Genomic DNA, 25807 nt, shown 5'->3' on the forward strand with positions numbered 1-25807 from the left:
CCTGTCTGTGTCCACAGAATCGCCTATCCGACCCCCTGACTATAGAGTCCCCTATTACAATTGCCCTCCTCTTCTTTTCCTTACGCTTCTGAGCAACAGGACCGGTCTTTGTGCCAGAGGCCCGGCCGCTGTCGCTGCCCCCAGGTAGGATGTCTCCCCCACCCTTACTCAAACATAACCATCCAAATCTGTCCTATCCATGTATCTGTCTAACGGTTTCTTAAACGTTGGGATAGTCCCAGCCTCAACTACCTCTTCCAGCAGCTTGTTCCATACACCCATCACCCACTGTGTGAAAAAGATAGCCCTGGGATTCCTATTAAATCTTTGCCCCTTCACACTAAATCTATGTCCTCTGGTCCTTGATTCCCCAACTCTGGGTAAAATACTCTGTGCATCTACCCAATCTATTTCTCTCATGATTTTGTACATCTCTATTAGATCACCCCTCATCCTCCTGTGCTCCATGGAATAGTCCCAGCCTGCTCAACCTCTACCTATAGCTCACACCCTCTAGTCCCAGGAACATACTCGTAAATCTTCACTGAACCTTTTCAAGCTTGACAATATCTTTCCTATAACATGGTTTATCATGTATCTAAACACTGTGGGTGGCTCGATTGTAATCATGTATTATCTTACCCCTGACTGGTTAGCATGCAACAAAAGCTTTTCACTGTTCCTCGGTACATGTGACAATGAACTGAGCTCAAAACCTCAGAATGGGTGTCAAGGGTTACGTGGAGAAGGCAGGAGAATGAGGTTAAGATGGAGAGACAGATCAGCGATTATTGAATGACGGAGCAGACTTGATGGACCGAATGAATGGCCCTAATTCTGCACGTCTAACTTGAGGAAAAACCCTTTCACCCAGAGAGTTGTGAATTTGGGGAGAAGGCAGGAACAGGGTACTATTTGTGGATGAGCACGTTGAATGGTGGCACTGGCTCGAAGAGGCTGAATGGCACTATTGTACATGTATCTATGTGTATGAACAGGAAGGAACTGCAGATGCTGGTTTAAACTGAAGATAGACACAATAAGCTGGAGTAACTCAGCAACAAATCAGCATATCTGGAGTAAAGAATAGTTGATGCTTCGGGTCGAGACCCTTATTCAAACTGACTTTTTGTGTCTGTATTGGGTTGAAATAGTAAAGTAATTATTGGGGAGGTTTTGCAAATCAGCATAAAGTGATCTTGGGATCTTTTGTAATTCAATATAGAACAGAGTAGCAAGCCACCATTGCTACACACCGTGAATGAGGAAACAGGTAGATAAAGGCAACGCCCGGAAGGTGGAATTGAACCACTCTGTCGCTAGACAGCTACAGGTTTGAAGCCTGCACCCCAGACCACTGAGGATCATCCAGGCACAGGTATAATAGTGCTCTAGTTGTATATAAGGCACTAATAACCCGACCACTTTTAATCCAGGATGTTGAAAATTTAGTTCACCCTTTCATGCAGTCATTTTACTCCACTCGCACATTTAACGACTGCAGAATCCACTGTAATTAATTCCGGCTTATTTACTGTGCCCCTGAACGTCAAACATTGAGCCGTATGCAAATACAGCGGCCAAATGATTGGCTGCCTTGTCGTGGCTCCCAGATGCGGATGTTAAATGTGATGTTGCAATCGGTTGCAAGGGTAAAATTGCAGGATTATCCTGCTGGGTCAATTTGACCTTTGTCTCCTTTTTGCTGTGGCTATGCAGTACACATTTGCACCCTTCTTTATAAAAACTGCAGCATTTCTTAAGAAGCTGCAAGCAAGGTACCAGACTCATGGGGTCACACAGCAGGGAAATTTTACCCTTTGGCCCAACTCGTCCATGCTAGCCCATGCTGTCGAAGGAGCCAAGCTTGCCTCACCTGAAGAAGGGTCCCGACCCGAAACGTCACCCATCCTTTTTAGTGATACAGCGCAGAAAACAGGCCCTTTGGCCCACTGAGTCCACGCTGAACATCGTTCAGCCCGTTCACACTAGTTCCACGTCATCCCACTTTCGCATCCATTCCCTGCACACTAGGGACAATATACAAAGGGCCAATTAACCTACAAACACTGCACGTCTTTGGGATGTGGGAGGAAACCGGAGCACTCGGAGAAAACCCACGCAGTCACAGGGAGAACGTGCAAACTCCACACAGACAGCACCCGAGGTCGGGATCGAACCTGGGTCTCTGGAGCTGTGAGATAGCAGCTCTACCCGCTCATAACAGAAAATTGAATAGTTTTGTTGAGTTGGGTGGTGGGGGGGGGGGGGGGTTGATGGGGGAGAATATCAATTCAAACTTTCAAAACTGGTGTAGGAGCCTTGTGTATATCACCAAGTGCTGGAGTAACTCAGGGGGCCAGTCAACATCTGTGGAGAACATGGACAGGCAACGTTTCTGATTGGGAACGTTATTCAGCCTTGATTGCAGTGGGGTTGATAAAGATGGAAGACAGGTGGGGATGGGACAAAGCCTGGCGGGTGATAGGTGGATACAGGTGAGATGAGGCGGTTAATTTTCAGATGAGCGGTGAGGAAGGAGAAATATGGACGTGGAGACAAGGAACTGCAGATGCTGGTTGACAAAAACAGACAGTAACTCAGCGGGTTAGGCAGCATCACTGGAGAACATGGATAGGCAACGTTTCGTGTCCAGATTGTTCTTCAGACTGGAGACAAAAGGTTGTCTGTTAAGGCAAGGAGTGTCATACAGTCAAGAGAGTGAGTGATACAATGTGGAAACAGGCCCTTCGGCCCAACTTGCCCACACCGGCCAACATGTCCCAGCTACACTAGTCCCACCTGCCTGTGTTTGGGTCCATATCCCTCCAAACCTGTCCTACCCATGTACCTGTCTAACTGTTCCTTAAACGTTGCGATAGTCCCAGCCTCAACTACCTCCTCTGGCAGCTTGTTCCATACACCCACCACCCTTTGTGTGAAAAAGTCACCCCTCAGATTCCTATTAAATCTTTTCTCCTTCATCTTATACCAATGTTCTCTGGTACTCTGGAGGGAACCTGAATGGACATGTGATAGCCTAATAGATAATTAAAAAAGAGCTCTTTCCTGATGCCACATTGGAGACGTTCACACAATATTTAATCAGACTTGATTGGTCTTAGCTTGCACTAAATGTTATTCCCTTTATCCTGTAACTGTACACTGTGGACGGCTTGATTGCAATTATGTACATTCTTTCTGCTGACAGGATAGCATGCAACACAAAAAGCTTTTCACAGTATAGGTGACAATAATAAGCCAAACACATCAATCATCAACACAAGGAACTGCAGATGCTGGATTACCATAAAAAAAAGACATAAAGTGTTGGAGCAACTCAGCAGGCCAGGCAGTATCTCTGGGGAACATGGATAGGCAACGATTCTGGATGGGGTTGATTTCATGAACTGTTTCTCTCTCCACAGAAGCTGCTGAGTTTTTTTATTCCTAGCATCTTATTTTTTTGCATGGATTTATTTCATAGATATCTCAGCAATATTTTTTTGAGTTTCTCGGACGGGTCGTGGTATTTGTGTGAGTTTTCCCGTCCATTCGGCTCCCCCCCCCCCCCCCCCCCCCCCCCCCCATGACAGTGTTAGGAATTGCCTGGAATTGGGATCAGATGGGATTTGAGTGAGTCAGTGGCCGGGAGCTGTGGTTTACGGGCAGTCTCGGCCGCTGGCCAGTGTTGCCAATAGCTGGGACAGGAGGGGAGGGGAGGAGAGGAGAGTTCAGGAGAGGAGAGATGAGGGGAGGAGAGGAGAGGAGAAGGGAGTGGAGGAGAGAGGATGAGGGGTGGGGAGGGGAGGGGAGGAGCGGAGAGGAGAGGGGAGAAGAGAGGAGTGAAGGAGAGGGGGCCTTGTACGCCTTGTATGCAACGCTTTGAATGCAACGATTTGGACGCAACCTTTTGAATGCAATGCCGTGAATGCAATGCACTAAATGCAATGCACAGAATGCAATGCACTGAATGCAATGCCGTGAATGCAATGCACTAAATGCAATGCCGTGAATGCAATGCACTAAATGCAATGCACAGGATGCAATGCACTGGATGCAATGCACTGGATGCAATGCACTGGATGCAACGCTGCACAACCCAGCGCCCTCTAATGCAGGGAGTGCTGCTTCGATGTTGCCAACTGCGTCTATTGACAAGCATGCGAAGATGAACCGGAATCATGAGTATGTCTTGCTAATGCCGAATAGTCCCAATGCACGGTGGAATTTATCATTCTTACACAATGTCTTGCAATAAGTGGTAGGTAAAGAGGAAAAATCGAATCATACACACTCTACACTTCGTCGCTCAGCCTCGAGCTTTGTACCAAAATAGCCCGGTGCTATTTTAGGATTTAATGGTTCCTTGACGTAAGTCCTGAACAGTGTGGAGTCTCTACACACGAGTGCAGACCAGGCGTTATCGTCAATCTCTCCCCCCCTCCAACGCCCATGCTTCCTTCTCTCTAATTAAAGAGCCACTGCCCCAGTCAAGACATTGCCCCCCCGTGAAACTCCTGGGCAGCATCAAGAACGAGTCGCACCCTGTCCCACCAGACAGGAGGTTCAGTTCAGGTCTCTGCACCATGTAATAGGAAAGATATTGTCACTCTGGAAAGGGTACGGAGAAGATTTATGAGGATGTTGCCAGGAATGGGTAGGCTGGGTCTCTATTCCTTGGAGCGCAGGAGGATGAGGCGAGATCTTATAGAGGTGTACAAAATCATGAGAGGAATAGATCGGGAAGACACACAGAGTCTCTTGCCCGGAGTAGGTGAATCGAGGACCAAAGGACATTGATTTAAGGTGAGAGGGGGGAAAAGGTTAATTGGAATCTGAGGGGTAACTTTTTCACAAAGGGTGTTTGGTGCATGGAACAAGCTGCCAGAGGAGGTAGTTGAGGCATTGGCTATCCCAATGTAGAAACAGTTAGACTGGTACATGGGTAGGACAGGTTTGGAGGGATATGAACCAAACACAGGCAGGTGGGACTAGTGTAGTTTGGACATGTTGGCTGGTGTGGGCAAGTTGTGCCGAAGGGCCTGCTTCCATGCTGTATCACTCTATGACAATGACTCTAGGTACATACGTATGAAAATGCACACCTCCAGATTCAGGGGTAGTTTCTTCCCAGCTGTTATCAGACAACTGAATAATCCTGCCACAACCAGAGAGCAGTGCTGAACTAATATCTACCTCATTGGAGACCCTCGGACTATCTTTGATCGGATGTTACTGGCTTTACCTTGCTCTATCTGTGTAGACGGCTCGATTATAATCATGTATTGTCTTTACGCTGACTGGTTAGCACGCAACAAAAGCTTTTCACTGTACCTCGGTACACGTGACAATATACTACTCTAAAACTAAACAAAATAACCCTTCAGGCTCCTGCTAAACCATGCAATCTGCAAAGTGCTGGAGGAACTCAGCCGGTCAGTCAACATCTGTGTAGGGAAATACACAGGCAACGTTATGGGGATAAAATATTGAGGGCAATAGATAAGAGTGATTGCAGAGTCTTATGCCGTAAGCCTTCTTCGCCATCCTATCTACAAGCCAGGGTTAATGTAACAAAAATAAACCGCAGATGCTGGTTTATACCAAAGATAAACACAAAATGCTGGAGGAACTCAGCGGGTCAGGCAGCCTCTCCTGCGAAATAGAATAGGTGACATTTTGGGTCAAATCGGGGCAAGTCTGAAGAGGAATGTCACCAATACATTGTCTCCAGCCATTACAGCGGCACGGTGGCGCAGTGGTAGACCTCCCAGAGACCCAGGTTTAATCCTGACCGGGTGCTGTCTGTACGGAGTTTGTACGTTCTCCCCGTGACTGCGTGGGTTTTGCTCGGCTGCTCCGGATTCCTTGCACACTCCAAAGGCGTACAGGTTTGTAGGTTAATTGACTTTGGTAAATGTGTAAATTGTCCCCCATGTGTGTAGGATAGTACTAGTCGACGGGCTTATCACTGGTCGGCACGGACCTGGTGGGCTGAAGGAATGGGAGACATTTTGGGTCGAGACCCTTCATCAGAATGAGTCAGGGGAGATGGAGACACTGTGGCGTAACAGTAGAGCTACTGCCTTTCAGCGGCAGGTTCGACCCTGACTACAGGTGTTGTCTGTACTGAGTTTGTACGTTCTCCCCGTGACCGCGTGGGTTTCCTCCTGGTATTCCGATTTCCTCCCACACTCCAGAGACTCAATTGACCTCTGTACAGTTGTCCCGTCCCGTCACGTACAGTGAGTGTCTGAAACAGTGGGAATCAGTAAAAACGGGTGATCGTTGGTCGGCACGGGCTCGGTGGGCCGAAGGGCCTACTTCCATCCTGTGCCTTTCAACTAAACTGAACTCAACGAGGAGGCCTGCCACAAGTGAATAAGGTTCCCGACCCGAAATGTCACCTATCTGAGTTTGCCATGGATGCTGCCTAAAGATTATGAAGCTCCTCTAGTATCTTTGATGCTGCCTGACCCGCTGAGTTACTCCAGCACTTTGCCTCCTTATGTGTAAACCAATATCTGCAGTTCCTTGTTTCTGCAGCTGACTCCTCCACTAAACCTTCTCTTACCATTGCTTTACTCTCTGCCATAATAATGTTATTTACTTTGTCACATTATTGTTCTTTACGTATGGCGTTACTGTGGTTTCATATTCCCAAAAGCCACACTCACAAATTAAATTAGGAAGTTAAATATAATCCAGCACAATTATAATTGAAATGAAACATTGATGTCTTTTTATATTCATGCCTGCTGCTCGTTTGTCAGCCTGTCTTCACTTAAACAATGAACTGCAACGTCAATAGACAATAGGTGCAGGAGTAGGCCATTTGGCCCTTCGAGCCAGCACCGCCATTCACTGTGATCATGGCTGATCATCCCCAATCAGTACCCCGTTCCTGCCTTCCCTCCATATCCCTTAACTGCGCTATCCCTAAGAGTTCTATCTAACTCTCTCTTGAAAGCATCCAGAGAACCGGCCTCCACCGCCCTCTGAGGCAGTGAATTCCACAGACTCCCAACTCTGTGTGAAAAAGTTTTCCCTCATCTCTGTTCTAAATGGCTTACTGCTTATTCTTAAACTGTGGCCACTGTTTCTGGACTCCCCCAACATCGGGAGCATGTTTCCTGCCTCAAGCGTGTCCAAGCCCTTAATAATCTTGTATGTTTCAATAAGAGCCCCTCTCATCCTTCTAAATTCCAGTGTATACAAGCCCAACCACTCTAATCTATCAACATATGACAGTCCCACCATCCCGGGAATTAACCTTGTGAACCTACGCTGCACTCCCTCAATGGCAAGAATGTCCTTCCTCAAGTTTGGAGACCAAAACTGCATGCAATATTCCAGGTGTGGTCTCACAAGGGCCTTGTACAACTGCAGAAGGACCTCTTCGCTCCTATACTCATCTCCTCTTGCTATGAAGGCCAACATGCCATTCGTTTTCTTCACTGCCTGCTGTACCTGCATGCTTACTTTCAGTGACTGATGAAAAAGGACCCCCAGATCCCTCAATTAACCCAACAAACAGTTAACAATGGCCTGTTTCCTTTCTCATCATTACGTTTTTGCAAATCTTTTATTCTTTGTTCTTTATCTCTCCACATCACCGTCTATATCTCTCGTTTCCCTTATCCCTAACCGGTCTGAAGAATGGTCTCGATCGGAAACGTCACCCATTCCTTCTCTCCAGAGATGTTGCCTGTCCCGCTGAGTGACTCCAGCATTTTGTGTCTAACGTCATTGTGCTGTCTACATGGGGACTGTTATCAAATGTTAGTGGGCAGCACAGTGGCGCAGTGAGGCCGATGACTTGGTTCGGAGGAGGGTGAGAAAAACATTCGTTTAAGAAGAGGGAATGTGGGAGGTTTAGGGCGGCACGGTGGCGCAACGGTAAAGTCGCTGCCTCACAGCGCCAGTGACCCGGGTTCCATCCTGACCACTGGTGCTGTCTGTACGGAGTTTGTACGTACACTCACCCCGTGCCCTGCGTGGGTTTTCTACGGGTGCTCCGGTTTCCTCCCACACTCTACAGACGTGCGGCTTTGTGGGTTAATTGGCTTCTGCAAATTGAGTACAGAACAGAACTAGAGTGGACGTGTGATATGTGGTTGGTGCGGGCTCGGTGGGCCGAAGAGCCTGTTTCCAAGCTGTACCTCTAAAACTAAATCTAAATCCAGCTACATCTAATGCACACACTGAGTTTAGTGTGTCTCGGAAAACGGTGGTGCAGCGGTTGAGTTGCTGCCTTACAGCAAATGCAGAGCCGGAGCCCTGGGTTCGATCCCAACTACGGGTGCTGTCTGTACGGAGTTTGTACGTTCTCCCCGTAACCTGCGCAGGTTTTCTCCGAGATCTTCGGTTTCCTCCCACACTCCAAAGACGTACAGGTTTGTTGTTTAATTAGCTTGGTAGTCAACAGACGGAAGTGTCGGCGCTGTTAACAGCTGCGGCTCGCCTGCAGTTCGTCTGTCTTTACTTTTTTCTGTTGTTTTTTTTGTCTTGTTTTGGTTAAGTTTTAGTTTGTTGGGTTGTGTTAGAGGGGGTGGAACATGTTCTCTGTCTTTTCCTTCGGGGGAATGCGACTTTTTCGTGTCGTATCCCCCTACTCTGCCTCCGTCTGCGCTGAGGCCTAATGGCGGAGCTGGCGGCCTCCAACCTGCGACCGACCCCGAGGCTCCGGAGGCAGAGCCAGCCCGGACTCACCAACGAGAGGCTGGCCGTCTTCGGGGCTAAGGCAGAGGTGGCCCGACTTGCTGGTGCAGCGTTCTGGCTTTCGGCAGCGGCCTGGAGCTGATGCAGTGGGTCCCGGAGCGGAAACTGCGCGACCTGGAGCTGGGGCAGCGGCCTGGAGCAGAGACTGCGGGACCTGGAGCTGGGGCGGTGGCCCTGGAGCGGAGACTGCGGGACCTGGAGCTGGGGCGGTGGCCCGGAGCTGAGGCTGTGGCGGGCCGTCTCGGAGCGGAGACGGCGTTCCGGCTATCGGCAGCATCACCACAGGAGGATCCGCTTGGTGACTCACTGTGGTGGATGTTAATTTGTGTTTATTGGATGTTTTCGATATTGCCTCTGCGCAGACTGCAGGAGAACATAAGGACCGGACTAGCGTGTGCAGGAGACTGTTAGTGTTCGCCTCCGCGGACAGTGAGGGTGTGCTTGGTGAACTCTCTGTGGTGGATGTTCTTTGTGTTTATTGTATGTTTTGTTATTATGGAGTAATTCTGGGTCAGGCCAGCATCTCTGGAGCAACATGGACAGGTAATTTCGTTCAGACCGAAGATGAATGACAATCGATCTATCTATCTGGTAAAAATTAAAAATTGTCCCTAGCGTGTGCAGGATAGTGTTAGTGTGATCGCTGGTCACTTCACCCACCTTTGCCGGTGGGCCAAAGGGTATTATGTTCTGCGCTGGGGTCAATGCAAGTTGACTGAAACTAAACACAAAGTGCTGGAGTATTATCAGCGGGTCAGGCAGCATCTCTGGAGATTATAGATGAGGTAAGGTTGCGGGAGGGCCCTTCTTTAGTCTGATTGTAGATGAGAGGGGAGAGAGGCAGGAGGAGGAGAGAGTTTTAGAGAGAAAGAGAGGGGGAGAGAGAGGTTAGGGGAGAGAGGGGGAGAGAGAGAGAGAGAGAGGAGAGAGAGAGGAGAGAGGGAAAGATAGAGTAGAGGAGAGAGAGAGAGAGGGAGGGGAGAGAGGGGGAGGGAGAAAGAAAGGGGGAAGCGAGGGGGAGAGAAGAGGGGAGAGAGAGTTAGGGAGAGAGAGGGTAGAGAGAGGGGGAAAGAGGAGAGGGGGGGAGAGAGAGGGGGGAGGGGGAGGGGGAGAGATCACTGGAGAGGGCGAGAGGGAGAGAGGGGAGAGAGAGGGAGAGAGAGAGAGAGAGGGAGAGAGGGGGTTGAGAGGAGAGAGAGCGGAAGAGAGGGGGAGAGAGGGGAGAGAGAGGGATGAGAGTGAGGTGGGAGGGTGAGGGGGAGAGAAGGGGAGAGGGAGAGGGGGAGAGGCAGGGCTGCAAACTCCCATGCATTGGGCGTGAGAATCACGCATTTCACCAAATTCTCACGCTGATCACAAATTTCTCTCGCTCTGTTGTGAGAAATTCTGTGATCAACGAAAATTTCAAAACTCATATCAACTGCATGGGCCGCGGGTGTTGCAAGCAGAAGCAGCGGTGGTGACAGATGCGGACGGGGTGCCGGGCTGGCGAGTGTTTGCCGGGCTGGCGAGTCGCTCACTGCAGCTCCGGCCACGGAGCAGCCTCAGTGCAAGAGTCCCGGGCCGTCGGAGGCGTTGAAGCGTTGTGCCGCTGCCGTGAAAGTCTCTGTGCCGAATTCGCCCACTTGCCCGGCATGGATCAGGCTGCGGCTCGGTGCATCCTGGAGGACAACAAGTGGCTGCTGGAAGTAAGTACCAAGCACTGGGTAGAAACGGTGGAAGATAGTGGACTTCAAATGGGGGTGGTTGGAGAAAGCATCCTGCTTGCCTGCTAGATTTTCACTTACTATAACTGCAGGAAAAATGTTCCTGATGTTGCGGGAGTTCAGAACCATGGGTCACAGTTTAAGAATAAAGGGGGGGGGTCAGTTAGGACTGAGATGAGAACAAACTTTCTTCACGCAGAGAGTTGTGAATCTGTGGAATTCTCTGCCACAAGGCAGTGCAGGCCAATTGACACGTGTGGACTTTGTGTGGATAAATGTACCCCTTAAAAAGTTACCTCTTAAAAATACTTCATACAAAATACATTGAAATCTTACTTCTACAGTGCATTAAAACATGATTTTAATACATCAAATCAAAAAGTTCCTACCCTGGGAGGGGACACACCCTTCTTCCACCCTCCCCACTTGGTTGCTCCACTCCCTCACCGGGTACCCCCAAGGCCAGTGATCAGTGATCGCACAGCCTCCCCCCTTTCAAAAACGCTCCAATCCAATTTAAAGCATATATATTGCATTCAAGTGTAAGTTAAAAGACTCGCTACAGTATGCACCAGATTGCACCATTTCAAGCTGAAAAATGCTAATGTTCCATACCAATGGGAGGGGGACACTCCCCCCCCCCCCCTCCCCCCCCCCCCCCCCCCCCCCCCCCCCCCCCCCCCCCCCCACTATGCTATGCTCACTCGGGCTCGGTCTCCTCGCAATTTCTCATTCCCAACTCTCACCCAATGTTGGCAGCCCTGCATATAGACACAGCCAGAAGATACACACGGACACACATAGATATAAACATACACACACGTCTGTACACTGACACACAGACATATTTAGACACAGCCACAAGACACACACACACACACACACACACACACACACATGCAAAAGCACAGGCACACACACATTCACCCACACCCACACACATAGACACACATGCAGACACTGACATGCACGCACGCACACACACACACATGCACGCACACTTTTACACACACACATGCACACGGACACACACACATAGATACATACGTACACACATTCACACACATGCACACACACATGCAAGACACACAAGACACACACACACACATGCACACACACAAACATACACACACACATGCACACAAACACACACACACACACACACAGGCACACACGCATGCAAGACACACACACATGCACACACACAAACAGACACACACATGCACACACAAACACATACATGCACACACACACAGACACACAGATGCACACACACACACACTCACAGATACAGACACACACATACAGCCACACTCACTCATTCACACAGACACACACATACCAGATACAAACACACAGCCAGCCACACACTGCTTTGAGTGTGAGAATTACTGCTGCTCCATGAAACTTACATCTCCAGTATGAGTACTATCTGTGTAGTTTGCCGCCTCCCTCTCCCTCTGTGTGACACCTCACTGTGTTACCTGGGTAACAGATCTGTCGGCTGGTGCGACAGTCTAACGCTAAGCTGGTTGATGACGTTTCAGGGCCGAGACATTACACAAGTAGTGGCATTGCTCTGGAAACCGCATCCACCCTTTAATGGGCACTCCAGTCTACTTGCCTTCCTGCATGTTCTATTCCTGGTGTCCGCCCTCACACTTTAACCCTTCCCTGTCCGTGTGAACATATTCTCAAGCTGATAGCACAAGCCCTGTCCTACTGTACGAGTTCATTTAAGAGTTCTCCCGAGTTTCCCCTGATTTGAACTCGGAGATTTACTGTAATGGCCGCTCGTCGGTACTCGGGGCTCTGTTGAAAAATCTTCACGAGTCTTCCTGAGCTTACCGCGTTTCCTGAGTACCTGCTGTTAGCGTTACGAACCGCTAAGAGACGTCCCCGAGCTCCGACGTACCCGTTACGTAAATTCTACGTGCTTACCACGAGTTTGATTTTTTTTTTAAACCCGGGAGAGCTCTTGAATGAACTCGTACAGTGGGACAGGGCTTTTAAAGGGGCTGTCCCACTGTACGTGCTAATTCAAGAGTTTTCCCGAGTTTAAAAAAAAATCGAACTCGTGCCTTGCCTTACTCACCAGTGCAGAAGCGTGTGATGTCCATGTCAGATCCTCTGTGATGTGGACTCCCAGGTATTTAAAGCAGCTCACCCTATCCACAGTAGCCCCAATTATCACCAGCGGTGTGTATGTCCTCGGATGGTGTGCCCTTCTAAAGTCCACAATCAACTCCTTAGTTTTTGTGACTTTCAAGAGGAGGCTGTTGTCCTGACACCAGAGTGCCAAATCAGCCACCTCCTCCCGGTAGGCCTTCTCATCGTTGTCTGAGATTAGGCCCACCACCACAGTGTCATCAGCAAACCTGATTATAGAGTTGGAGTTGAACCTGGCCACACATCAGGTCTCCCCTCAACTTCCAGTGTTCTTGAGAAACTCCAGATTCAGGGACACTTTCTTCCCAGCTGTTATCAGGCAACTGAACCATCCTCTCACCGACATGAAACTGGTCCTGCCCTCATTGGTGAACCTCAGGGTATCTTTAATCAGACTTTACTGGACTTCATCATGCACCAAACGTTATTCCCTTTATCCTGTATCTGTATACTGTGGGCGGCTTGATTGTAATAGTATATATTAATGCAGGTGGGACTAGTATGTATTAATGCAGGTGGGACTAGTATAGATAGGCACAATGGTCGATATAGACGAGTTGGGCCGAACGGCTTGTTTCAACTCCACGAATCTAAAACACAAACTGTAATGCACTGAGAGGAATAGATCTGGCAAATGCACACAGTCTTCTACCCACAGTAGGGGAATCTAGAATGAGAGGGCACACTTTAAAGAGTGGACGGAAAGATTTAATAGGAACCTGAGGGGGAAACTTTTTACGCAAAGTGTGGTGGGTGCATGGGACGAGCTGCCGGAGGAGGTAGTTGAGGCTGGGACTATCACAACGTTTAAGAAAGACATGTACATGGATAGGAGAGGTTTAGAGTGATCTGGACCGAACGCAGGCAGGTGGGACTAGTGCAGGTGGGGCATGTTGGTCAGTGGGGGCAGGTACATGGACAGGAAAGGTTTAGAAAGATATGAACCACACACGTGCAAATGGAACAAACTTAAATGAAGCATGTTGGTCAGCATGGATGAGCTAACATCACCTAATTCCTTCGCTCCATAGATGTTGTCTCACCCACTGAGTTTCTCCACCAATTTTGTCCACCAATTTTTCAAACATCTGCAGTTCTTTCTTAAACATGGTGTCATAAGATAACTGTTTGTGGAAACTAATGAGTAACGGGCTGGGAAGTTTTCCAGCACATCAGGGGGTGAACGTACCAAGATACGGAAAGGAAGGGAGATAAGATTATGATTGAATTCAAACAGAGCTGGGGAGTGCACAATCCGCTAACAACCCAGCGTGTCATAGGTTAACGTGCTCAGATGTCAATGCGATACCTTCTAATTGGTCCACAGTCGATCTTTAGACGGACGCATTTAATGCAGCTTGACTGAGACACTACAGTGATTGCAATCTAACCTTGCTGCTGATATTGCAACCACGCAAGATACCTCCCTCCGTGTATCAGGCTTGTTGAGTCTGCAATATGCAAGTTCAATGCTGCCACATGCGTCAAGACTGACACATGTGTTGAGGTTAGTTTAGTTTAAAGTGACGTAACGTAACAGGTGACGGGATGATCCGAAGGATAAACAGAACATTGGCGCATGGTGGCTCAGCAGTAGAATTGCCTCCTTACAGCGTTAGAGACCCAGGTTCCATCCTACCTGCGGGTGCTGTCTGTACAGAGTTTGTACGTTCTCCCCGTGACAGAGAAGTGTGAGGTGTTGCATTTTGGGACGTCTAACAAGGGCAGGAGCTACACAGTAAATGGTAGGCCTCTGGGATGATGATTGGGAAATACTATGCCCGTCCTGCTTAGCTTAGTTTAGAGATACAGCGCGGAAACAGCCCACCAAGCCAGCAACGACGAGCGATCCTTGCACACTAACACTATCCTACACACACTAGGGACAATTTACAATATTTACTGAAGCCAATTAACCTGCAAACCTACATGTCTTTGGAGAGTGGGAGGAAACCGGAGCACCCAGGAAAAACCCACACAGGTCATAGAGTCATAGAATGATACAATGTGGAAACAGGCCCTTCGGCCCAACTTGCCCACACCGGCCAACAATGTCCCAGCCACACTAGGCCCACCTGCCTGCGCTTGGTCCATATCCCTCCAAACCTGTCCTATCGATGTACCTGTCTAACTGTTTCTTAAATGATGGGACAGTCCCTGCCTCAACTACCTCCTCTGGCAGCTTGTTCCACACACCCACCACTCTTCGTGTGAAAAAATTACCCCTCGGATTCCTATTAAATCTTTTCCCATTCACCTTGAACCTATGTCCTCTGGTCCTCGATTCACCTACTCTGGGCAAGAGACTCTGTGCATCTACCCAATCTATTCCTCTCATGATTTTGTACACCTCTATAAGATAACCCCTCATCCTCCTACGCTCCATGGAATAGAGACCCAGCCTACTCAACCTCTCCCTATAGCTCACACCCTCTAGTCCTGGCAACATCCTCGTAAATCTTCTCTGAACCCTTTCAAGCTTGACACTATCTTTCCTATAACATGTTGCCCAGAACTGAACACAATTAAATGCAGTCTCACCAACGTCTTATACAACTGCAACATGACCTCCCAACTTCTATACTCAATAAGCTTTTTTGACTACCTTATCTACCTGCAACTCGACCTTCACGGAACCATGCACCTGTACTCTTAGATCCCTCTGCAACACTATAAGCATGCAGGTACAGCAGGCAGTGAAGAAAGCTAATGGCATGTTGGCCTTCATAACAAGAGGAGTTGAGTATAGGAGCAAAGAGGTCCTTCTGCAGTTGTACAGGGACCCTAGTGAGACCACACCTGGAGTATTGTGTGCAGTTTTGTCTCTCAACTTGAGGAAGGACATTCTTGCTATTGAGGGAGTGCAGCGTAGGTTCACAAGGTTAATTCCCTGGATGGAGGGAATATCTTATGTTGATAGATTGGAGCGGCTGGGCTTGTATACTCTGGAATTTAGAAGGATGAGAGGGGATCTTAATGAAACATATAAGATTATTAAGGGATTGGACACGCTAGAGGAAGGAAACATGTTCCCGATGTTGGGGGTCCAGAACCAGGGGCCACAGTTTAAGAATAAGGGAGAGGCCATTTAGAATGGAGATCAGGAAAAACTTTTCCACACAGAGTTGTGAGTCTGTGGAATTCTCTGCCTCAGAAGGCGGTGGAGGCCGGTTCTCTGGATAGTTTCAAGAGTGAGCTAGATTGAGCTCTTAAAGATAGCAGAGCCAAGGGATATGGGGAGAAGGCACGAACGGGTACTGATTGGGGATGATCAGCCATGATCACATTGAATGGCGGTGCTGGCTCGAAGGGCCAAATAGCCTCCTCCTGCACCTATTGTCTATTGTCATTGGTGGAGGGAATGGACAGGTAATCTTTTGGGTCGGGACCTTTCTTCAGAATAACCAAGATTCAAGAGGGTATGTCCCGAAACAGAACAATAGAATTCATACTTGCAGCAACACAACAGATATGTAAACATAGTAACAACAAAAGTAGGATCAATGTATTAAAAAAAAAACACTACAATGTAAGGGTGTTAAACTCACGGGCCGCGGGCCGCATCTGGTCCATGAAGGGGTCCAATCCAGCCCCTTGTGGAAAAAAACTAAGGCAACGGAAGCTGTGGGAGCACTCACGTGTGCGTTCGCACGTGTACAACTGATCCGGCCCACATGACGGCGTATTTTACTCATTCCGACACGCGACCTAAAGTGAGTTTGACACCCCTGCTATAGTGCAAATACAAAAACGAAGGCCCTCCAAGTCACTGCATTCGAGGCAGTTTGTAGTTCAGCGTTTAGTTCAAGTTACAGAGAAAGGTTGAACAAGTTAGGGCTTTATTCTTTGGAGCGCAGAAGGTTAAGGGGGGACTTGATAGAGGTTTTTAAAATGATGAGAGGGATAGACAGAGTTGACGTGGAAAAGCTTTTCCCACTGAGAGTAGGGAAGATTCAAACAAGGGGACATGACATGAGAATTAAGGGACTGAAGTTGAGGGGTAACATGAGGGGGAACTTCTTTACTCAGAGAGTGGTAGCTGTGTGGAATGAGCTTCCAGTGAAGGTGGTGGTTCGTTTTTTATCATTTAAAAATAAATTGGATAGTTATATGGATGGGAAGGGAATGGAGGGTTATGGTCTGAGCGCAGGTATATGGGACTAGGGGAGATTATGTGTTCGGCACGGACTAGAAGGGTCGAGATGGCCTGTTTCCGTGCTGTAATTGTTATATGGTTATATTATATGGTTATAAGTTTGTAGCGGTCAATATCCTGATGGCTGTGGGGAAGAAGCTGTTTCTGAACCTGGACGTTGCAGTTTTCAGGCTCCTGTACCTTCTTCCCAATGGCAGGGGTGAGATGAGTGCGTGGCCAGGGTGGTGTGTGTCTGATGATGCTGGCTGCCTTTATGAGGCAGCGACTCCTCTGGATTCCTTCGATGGTGGTGGGAAGGGGTGGGGTGGTGAAAGCTGGAAGAGCGATGGGGTGGAGACGGGACAAAGCCTGGCGAGTGATGGGTGGATACAGGTGTGGGGGAAATAGGGGAGAGGGTAGGGGGTGGACGTTGGAGTGGGATTATTTAAAATTCTTTGCAGCAAAGGGGACGGGACGCATAAGTGCAAGTGAAATAAATTTGCCAGCAGCGGTACAATAAAAAAGAATACACAATACAAATTTACACAAACATCCACCACAGCATTCATCACTGTGGTGGAAGGCACGAAATTTGGCCAGTCCTCCTCCATTTTCCCCCGTGGTCGGGACCTCAAAGCTCCGCAGCCGCCGCTGCGGGTGTACAGATGTACAGACAAGGCAAGTCCAGGTAAGTCCCGAATCGGTGCCTCCCCACCGGAGACCGCGGCTTCAAGTTGGTGTAGGCCGCAGGCCGGCGGTCGAAGATTTAAAGTCCCGCCGCGCCGCAGCCAGAAGCACCACAGACCGCAGGGCCGGTGGTCAGAGCTACTCTCCAGGGATCCCCGGCGAGGGACCCCGTTCTGGATGGTAAGTTCCTGCCGCGCCCGAGGTAGAAGTAGGCCGCGGGCTGGCGGTCGGAACTCTTCTCCTCCGGGGTCCCCAATGAGGGATCCCAGGCTGCTGGAGCTCCGCAGACCGCTTCAGGCTGCCGTGGGCCTGCAAACGGAGCGCTCCCATCTGGCGACCCCTGGCGAGGGCTCGCCCACTCTGCGACGAAAGTCCACGCTGCGCCCGCTGTTGAAGCTGAAGCCCCAGGCGCTTCTCCGGGATAGGCCGCACCGATCCTTGCTGTTAGGCCACGGGGGAGGCGACATGGAAAAAGTTGCCTCTCCGTGGAGGAGGCGACCAAAGCGGTTTCCCCCTTACCCCCCCCACCACACCACCCTCCACACAAGACGCACAAAGAAACATTAAAAACATACATTAAAACACACTGAAAAAACAAAAATGGTTGAAAAAACAAACACCCGCCCCCACCGACCAAACTTGTAGCTGCTGTAATAAATGATGCAAGCCAATAGACAATAGACAATAGGTGCAGGAGTAGGCCATTCGGCCCTTCGAGCCAGCACCGCCATTCACTGTGGTCATGGCTGATCATCCACATTCACCATAGGCCATAGAGTCATAGAGTGATACAGTGTGGAAACAGGCCCTTCGGCCCAACTTGCCCACACCGGCCAACAATGTCCCAGTTACACTCGTCACACCTGCCCTCGCTTGGTTCATATCCCTCCAAACCTGTCCCATCCATGTACCTGTCTAACTGCTTTTTAAACATTGGGATAGTCCCAGCCTCAACTACCTCCTCTGGCAGCTTGTTCCATACACCCACCACCCTTTGTGTGAAAAAGTTACCCCTCGGATTCCTATTAAATCTTTTCCCATTCACCTCGAACCTCTGGTCCTCGATTCCCCTACTCTGGTCAAGAGACTCTGTACGTCCACCCGATCTATTCCTCTCATGATTTTGTACACCTCTGCGAGATCATCCCTCATCCTCCTGCGCTCCATGGAATAGAGTCCCAGCCTGCTCAACCTCTCCCTGTAGCTCACACCCTCTAGTCCTGGCAACACTACACTGACAGATTAATTTTTAAATCCTGCACGTTTTCATCATAAGGTCATAAGTGGTTGGAGCAGAATTAGGCCATTCAGCCCATCGAGTCCACTCCGCCATTCAATCATGGCTGATCTATCTCTCCCTCCCAACCCCATTCTCCTGCCCTCTCCCCATAACCTCTGACACCCGCACTAATCAAGAATCTGTGTATCTCCGCCTTAGAAATATCCATTGACCTGGCCTCCACAGCCTTCTGTGGCAAAGAATTCCACAGATTCACTACCCAGCTTCCCAGCTTGCATGTCCCCCTGTGGTCTTTCCTTCCAGTAACCCCCCCCCCCCCCCCCCCCCAACTAATATGATTCCCATGTAGAGATAAGGAGGATAGCTGCCACATTATACGTTGGTGAGGCAGCGTTTGGAGTAATCAGATATAACGCAAAATGCTGGAGTAACTCATCAGGCAGCATCTTTGGAGAGAAGGAATAGGTGACGTTTCTGGTCGAGGCCCCTCTGCAGCCTGAAGCAGGGTCGCAAACCGAAACGTCACCCATTCCTTCTCTCCAGAGATGCTGCCTGTCCCGCTGAGTTACTCCAGCGTTTTGTGTCTACCTTCAATTTAAACCAGCGTCTGCAGTTCATCCCTGCACATTGATTCAATCACGGCTGATCTATCTCTCCCTCCGAACCCCATTCTCCTGCCTGCTCCCCGTATCCATACTGATCATCTCTGGGGAACATGGACAGGTGATGTTTCGGGTTGGGAACTGAAGAAGGGTCTGGAGGCAAAACGCCACCTATCAATTTTCCCCAGAGATGCTGCCTGACCCGCTGAGCTACTCCAGCACTTTGTATCTATCATCAATGGACGACACCCTGACACCACAACTACAAACATATGCTTATGAAACTACACAGCAATGCAAGGATGGATTACTGCTTCATTGACTCCAAGAGACTAATTAAAAGCCAAACCTTTGAAAAGGCTCTGGTGAAGTAATGCGCGGTGCCAACACTTCCTAAGCCTGCCAGCCCTCTAGATTACTCTGGAGTCTCTGAGAGTTAAAGTCTAATTCCCAGTCTGCTGAGCAGCAAGTGGACGCCAGGAGGCCAGTCACATGTGCAGTAAACTCAAAACTTTTATTTTTCCCGAACATGTTGTTTTAATATTTGATCGGTGTATAAAAAACATTGTTATTGCGTTAGTCTGGCTCTGGTGTAAGTGCGTCTGGGTCCGAATCTGGAACCAGTCTGTCTGGGTTTAGTGCTTAGTTTGTACCTGAGTTTCTGTCTACTGCTTAATCCGTTCCTGTCTGGGTCTGCTCATTAACCAGTCTCCGTCTGTGTCTTAAACCAATCTGGCTCTTAATCCAGTCCTTGTCTGGGTCTTCTTCTAAATTCTTCTAACCCTTTCTGGGTCTGCTAAATCACTCTCAGTCTCAGACTGCTGTTAAACCAGTCACTGTCTGTGTCTACTGTTTAATCAGTCCCTGTCTGGGCCTGCTCTTAAACCAGTCTCTCTGTCTGGGTCTGGCTCTTAAACCAGTCACTCTGTCTGGGTCTGGCTCTTAAACCAGTCTCTCTGTCTGGGTCTGGCTCTTAAACCAGTCCCTGTCTGGGTCTGGCTCTTAAACCAGTCCCTGTCTGGGTCTGGCTCTTAAACCAGTCCCTGTCTGGGTCTGGCTCTTAAACCAGTCTCTCTGTCTGGGTCTGGCTCGTATACCAATCTCTCTGTCTGGGTTTGGCTCTTAAACCAGTCTCTCTGTCTGGGTCTGGTTCTTTAATCAGTCTCTGTCTGGGTCTGGCTCTTAAACCAGTCTCTCTGTCTGGGTCTGGTTCTTTAATCAGTCTCTGTCTGTCTGGCTCTTAAACCAATCTCTCTGTCTGGGTTTGGCTCTTAAACCAGTCTCTCTGTCTGGGTCTGGTTCTTTAATCAGTCTCTGTCTGGGTCTGGCTCTTAAACCAGTCTCTCTGTCTGGGTCTGGCTCTTAAACCAATCTCTCTGTCTGGGTCTGCTCTTAAACCAGTCCCTGTCTGGGTCTGGCTCTTAAACCAGTCACTCTGTCTGGGTCTGGCTCTTAAACCAATCTCTCTGTCTGGGTCTGCTCTTAAACCAGTCCCTGTCTGGGTCTGGCTCTTAAACCAGTCTCTCTGTCTGGGTCTGGTTCTTTAATCAGTCTCTGTCTGGGTCTTCTCTAATCCAGTTTCTGTCTGGGTCTGGCTCTTAAACCAGTCCCTGTGTGGGCCTGCTCGTAAACCAGTCTCCGTCTGGTTCAGGGTCTAGACTAGTGAAGCTCCAGCAATGCTGAAGGGACTTGGCTACAGGCAGGGCAAGCGGCCATCTTGATTAGTACTGTTCCCGACACACACTAGTTCCCTCTTACTGAAGCATTGCCACTACCCACAAAATGCTCACGGTATCTCATCGTTCAGCCTGACAGCATCGTCCACATCACAGGGGTGCCACCCACCAGGGCCACAGCTGAGGATACATGGGGCAGCACGATGGCACAGCAGGTAGAGCTGCTGCCACACAGTGCCACCCACCAGGGTTCAATTCTGACTACCTGGTACTGTCTATACAGAGTTTGCACATTTTCCCCGTGACCCGTGTGGGTTTTCTCACAGTGCTCCAGTTTCCTTTGTTTCCAACCAGTCTAGATCGGCCTGGGTCAGTCTGGATCAGTCCAAGTTTATCTAGATAGACACAAAATGCTGCAGTAACTCAACGGGACAGACAGCACCTCTGGAGAGAAGGAATGGGTGACGTTTCGGGTCGAACCTGCAGAAGGGTCTCGACCCGAAATGTCGCACATTCCTTCTTTCCGGAGATGTTGCCTGTCCCGCTGAGTTACTCCAGCACTTTGTGTTTATCTTTGGTGTAAACTAGCATCTGCAGTTCCTTCCTACAGGTTTATTTAGATCAGATCATCATGAGTCCCATTTGATGCATCAATTGAACCAAGTAAGTAACAATATTTTTGTAACTTTTTGGTAACTTGGAAAATGTCATTTTCTCTATACATCTTTGACCGCGGGCATGTAACTGCACATATGTGTGCAAGCTGTCTGATGTAGCGTGCTAATGTCTGGGCTCACATCTGAGCTCCCTGCAACTCCTTGTCTCCTTACGCTGAGCTGTACTGCCATCTGGTGGTTTCACTGTGTAGGTGTGGCCGGTGGACTTTGTCTGCAGGCAAGGGACCTCCCTGGAGGCGTTTAGGGTTGGTGTTCACATACCCATGCACACATTAGTGACCAAAGTCCCACCTAACACAGAACACAGAAGTTGGAACTGCAGATGCTGTTTTGTACCAAAGATAGACACAAAGTGCTGGAGTAACTCAGTGGGTCATAAGGTGATGTGATTGGAACAGAATTAGGTCATTCGACCTAGTCTACATCAAATCATTCAATTGAATGATTGAATCGCCACTCAATCATGGCTGATCTATCTCTCCCTCCTAACCCCACTCTCCTGCCTTCTCCCCATAACCTCTGACACCCGTACTAATCAAGAATTTATCTATCTCTGCCTTAAAAATATCCACTGACTTGGCCTCCACAGCCGTCTGTGTCAAAGAATTCCACAGATTGACCACTCTCTGACTAAACAAATGCCTCCTCATCTCTTGCCTATAAGTACGTCCTTTAATTCTGAGGCTGTGACCTCTAGTCCTAGACTCTCCCACTAGTGGAAACATCCTCTCCACATCCACTCTATCCAAGCATTTCACTATTCTGTACCTTTCAATGAGGTCCCCCACTTCATTCTTCTAAACTCCAGCGAATACAGGCCCAGTGCCGACAAACGCACATCATATGTTAACCCTCTCATTCCTGGGATCATTCTTGTAAACCTCCTCTGGACCCTCTCCAGAGCCGGCACATCCATCCTAAAATTTCTCACAGTATTCCAAATGCGGCCTTATAGAGCCTCAGCATCACATCCCTGTTTTGGAATACAAGCCCTCTTGAGTCAGGTAGTATCACTGGAGAACATTGGTCCTCTGTAAATTGTCCCTACTGTGTCGGGAGTGGGTGAGAAAGTGGGATAACTTAGAACTAGTGTGAACGGGTAATCGATGGTTGGCGTGGACTCGGTGGGCCGAAGGGCCTGTTTTCATTCTGTATCTGTAAACTAAACTAAACTAAACTAAAAGTCGAACGAGCAAATTCCATCCACATTGACATCTCCAGAGGTCAGGATCGAACCGTAGATTTGTTGAGCTGTGAGAAAAGGATCTACAGTATTAGCTGTGCCACCGTACTTCTCTGGAATCCCCATCTTTACCCCTTGGTAGTGAATGGGACAAAAAATACAATGGACTGCCCAGTCAATTGCAACGGTGTTGATCTGGAGAAGTAATCTGCATTTCTCATTCCAGTGTCCCTATTGAGGGTTTTGACCCGAAACATCGCCCATTCCTTCTCTCCGTAGATGCTGCCTCGCCCGCTGAGTTACTCCAGCATTTTGTGTCTGACTCCCTATTTTTAAAGATGGGTATCGCAAATAGAACATAGAACATAGAAATAGAGAACATGCAACATGCAACATGGAACATGCAACATGGAACATGCAACATGCAACATGGAACATGCATGGAACAGAGAAAATACAACATGCATGTAAGAAAGGCAATGCTACGGTGGTCATGGGAGGTTCCAATATGCAGGTGGACTGGGAAATCAGGTTGGTACTGGGCCCCAAGAAAGGGCATTTGTATAGTGTAACCGAGATGGATTCTTCGAGCACCTGGTACTGGTGCCTACCAGGGAGAGGGCAATTTTGGATTTAGTGTTATGCAATGAACTGGATTTAATAAGAGTGCTCAAGGTAAATGAACCACTAGGAGGTAGCGACCACAATATGATAAGATTTAACCTGAAATTTGAAAGGGAGGAGATAAACTCCGTACAGACAGCACCCGTGGTCAGGATCGAACCTGGGTCTCTGGCACTGTCAGGCAGCAACTATACCGCTGCACCACCGTGAGGCCCTGGAGGAGGTCCAGGATGGAATGGTCAGTATGGGAGTGGGGAGGGGAGTTAAAATGGTTAGCAACGGAGGGATCCAGCAAGCCAAGAAGAACTTTTTTCACACAGAGAGTGGTGAATCTCTGGAACTCTCTGCCGCAGAGCGTAGTTGAGGCCAGTTCATTGGCTATATTTAAGAGGGAGTTAGATGTGGCCCTTGTGGCTAAGGGGATCAGAGGGTATGGAGAGAAGGCAGGTGCGGGATACTGAGTTGGATGATCAGCCATGATCATATTGAATGGCGGTGCAGGCTCGAAGGGCCGAATGGCCTACTCCTGCATCTATTTTCTATGTTTCTGTGTTTCTAAGAGCAATTTTCAAAGATTTTAGTCACTAAATCCTCATCCGCCATGGTGGCGCAGCGGTTGAGTTGGGGCTTTACAGCGCCAGAGACCCGGGTTCGATCCTGACTACGGGTGCTGTCTGTACGGAGTTTGTACGTTCTCCCCGTGACCTGCGTGGGTTTTCTCCGAAATCCTCCCACACTCCAAAGACGTACAGGTTTGTAGGTTAATTGACTTGGTATAAATGTAAATTGTCCCTGGTGTGTGTAGGGTAAGGTTAGTATGTGGGGATCGCTGGTATGGAAGTTATAGAAGACTTAATTAAGACATTTATCATAGACAGCGATGTCAGCTATTTTACGTAATCAGCTTATTGTACTCAGACTCACGTGATTGTTAGGTTTGCAGCACTTAACATTTATCTAGTAATCAAGGTATTAAACAAGTTACTTATTTTTACTTTTGTATCTGTATTCTTAATAAGTACATTTGTATCTTTGTGTGTAAACCAATATGTAACAATGTAATATGGTGTGTGTGTAGACTTGGCTTTAATTGGCTTTAACTGAAACATAATGGTGGCAGGACAAGCTGGGACATTAGAAGTTAATTTAAGGGTGGCAAGTGAGGGACAAGATATGGACGGGAAATGTTTAATAAGACTGAACCAAGGTTGGACATAATGGTGGCGAGACAGTGATAGATAGATTGATGCAAGCAAGATAAAGAAGCAGAGATAGGGCTAAAGAACTGCAATAAAAGCTGCTAGTTTCTGTGAATCAGAGAGTAATTAGAGAACAGACAGGTGATCTGCCATCTCTGAATGTTCCAGCTGATGTTTGCAAATAAAGGCTTTCGTCTTCTTGAAGAATTCTCTGTGTCTGTGTCATCTTATCCATCTTTAAGTCTCCAAACCACGACACTGGTCGGCGCGGACTCGGTGGGCCGAAGGGGCTGTTTCCGCGCTGTGTCTCTAAACTAAACTGAACATCCACAGAGCGATGAGCATCGCAATGTTAGCTTCTGACCAGGGGAGGTCTCTGTCCGTGCAGGTAGACAAAAATGCTGGAGAAATTCAGCGGGTGAGGCAGCATCTATGGAGCGAAGGAAATAGGCAGGACCCAGTTGTGGCATGGCATTCATCTCACAATACATTGATGGGTTGACAATGCAATTCTAAACCCTTCAGAGCTTCACTGACTAATTAGTTTAGTCTAGTGTTGGAAGGAACTGCAGATGCTGGTTTAAACCGGAGATAGACGCAAAAAACTGGAGTAGCTCAGGCAGCATCTCCGGAGAGAAGGAACGGGAGATGTTTTGGGTTGAGACCCTGCTTCAGAGATTAGTTTAGTGTTGGACCCCTTGCTTCCCCTCTCTCTCCATCCCTGCCCCTTCCTAGTTCTCCAACCAGCCTGACTGTCCCTCTGATTAAATGTTATCTCTGTATGCTTCGTTGTCAGCCTCATTTCATTGTTCTCTCTGGAACATATGACAGTAAAACACTCTTGACTCTTGATGTCTCGTTTTCACACCTCACACTTCCTTAACTCTGTGTCTCACTCTCCCACGACCCTCAGATCGGCCGACTTGGGGCTGCTGAATATCCCACGGTCCAGTCATAGGCTTAGGGGCGACCGCGCCTTTGCGGTTGCAGCTCCTAGACTGTGTAACAGCATCCCCCTTCCCATCATAACTACTCCTCCATCGACTCCTTTAAGTCAAGACTAAAATCTTATCTATACTCCCAAGCTTTTCCTGACATCCACTGAGCGAGGGCTAAATGTATATATGTATGTAGTTTGTTTCTTTATACTATTCTTATAACAAATGTAAAGCACTTTGGCCAACG

At 48.6% G+C, this 25807-nt stretch overlaps 1 non-coding gene across 1 annotated transcript; it reads right to left on the bottom strand.

Annotated features, from left to right (window-relative positions):
* Positions 1–1287: 1287 nt before the first annotated feature.
* Positions 1288–1374, bottom strand: trnastop-uca (transfer RNA opal suppressor (anticodon UCA)). Its single transcript has one exon. It is a non-coding gene; the product is annotated as a tRNA-Sec (tRNA).
* Between the last annotated feature and the right edge of the window lie 24433 nt (positions 1375–25807).

Source organism: Leucoraja erinacea, unplaced genomic scaffold (assembly GCF_028641065.1).
Source record: "Leucoraja erinacea ecotype New England unplaced genomic scaffold, Leri_hhj_1 Leri_333S, whole genome shotgun sequence".
Lineage (NCBI taxonomy): Eukaryota > Metazoa > Chordata > Chondrichthyes > Rajiformes > Rajidae > Leucoraja > Leucoraja erinaceus.